Here is a 1,360-nt window from a genome sequence, read left to right as displayed (position 1 = left end):
GAGCCCAAAAAATTTCTATTAAAAACTTTGTTTTTTTCACATCGTTCTTAGACGGTACTCGTTAAAGAAAGTAGAGTCCTTTGGGCCAAAATTTTGTCCGTTTGGCTCTATCTCTAACCGTTTGGGCGCCAGAGGGCGTTCTTCACACGAAAATCCCCCTAAAACATTTTAATGGTTTTTCTCAGATATTTTAAGGTCTCCGGTGGGGTAACTCGTCAAAGTAAAACCCCGAGGCACAAAATTTGTGACTTTTAGGACCGAAGGCCTATTTACGACCGTGCCTTTTGCCCAACTTCGGTGTCAGCGCCGCAGGCCTAGGTAGACGTATGCTAGGCGCGTCGCAGCGTAACAGTGTTCGTGAGATATCGCGAAGCCTGTTACGCGAGACGTAGTCTGGCGTACATCTACCTAGTTATTAAATACATATAAACCCCAAATTTCTATCTCCAATAGCTTTGCGCAGGGAATCTTTCAAAAAATGCGATTTTTGAAACTGAAATGTCCTTTTTTTCTCGACATCATAGTGTCTCCTTCGGTCCGGGCGAGGTACACGGGGCCCGCGGGCCCCCAAAACAAGCGGACCCCGCCCGAGGGGATTTCCTCTTTCCGCCCCGGGCCAGTCCGCGCCTGCGGGTAGGCGCGGGCGGTAAGGGTGGGCAGCCCAGGCTGAGCCTGAGCTGCTGGTGTGAGTTAGCCTAGCCACCTAGGGATAAGGATTCCGGTGCAATCTCGTGGGGTCGAGGATGGGGGTCCATGTGCTCCAGGAATCGTGTTCCAAGGGCTGTGTTGCGGGCAGAGGTCCTGTCGGCTGGGGGCTGGGGAGTAAACCTACTCTGCGACCAATATACTGGGGCCGGCCGCCAACACGCAGCAGGTAGGCCGCCATTGCATCACTCTCCCTCTCTCGACTGTGCCCAAGGAAGAGGGAAGTTGGGCTGGAGCAGCCGGCGGGGTCAGTTTTACCCGCGGGCGCGGACCGGAGTTTACGTATGTGTGGAAAGGGGGAGGGGGGGGGCATCCCCACCCACGTTTCCTTTCTCCCGAAATGGAGGCAGCTGCGGCTGTGATCGTTGTGGTACACTGTTTAATCAGACAAATACATATGAATCCGTTTTGGTGGTCCGTGTGTCGTCTTTACAATCCAGTATGGTTGCGTTTCCTTTCGCGACAGGAAAATTAGGCGCCAGTTTCGATGTGTATCGCACTGCCAGCAAATGTACACATGTGTTAGCTGTAACTTCCATAATTACATACTATGCACGGCTGTAGTTACAAGTAACCTGTGTGATTGTCGCGAGTGGCTGTTAAAAATTCGTAAAAATTGCAGTTTATTAGTGCATTTACAACAATTCGCCCCCCC

Source organism: Frankliniella occidentalis, unplaced genomic scaffold (assembly GCF_000697945.3).
Source record: "Frankliniella occidentalis isolate FOCC.00 unplaced genomic scaffold, Focc_3.1 Scaffold1482, whole genome shotgun sequence".
NCBI lineage: Eukaryota > Metazoa > Arthropoda > Insecta > Thysanoptera > Thripidae > Frankliniella > Frankliniella occidentalis.
The sequence above is the reverse complement of the archived record's forward strand: the minus strand, read 5'-3'. Positions refer to the sequence as shown.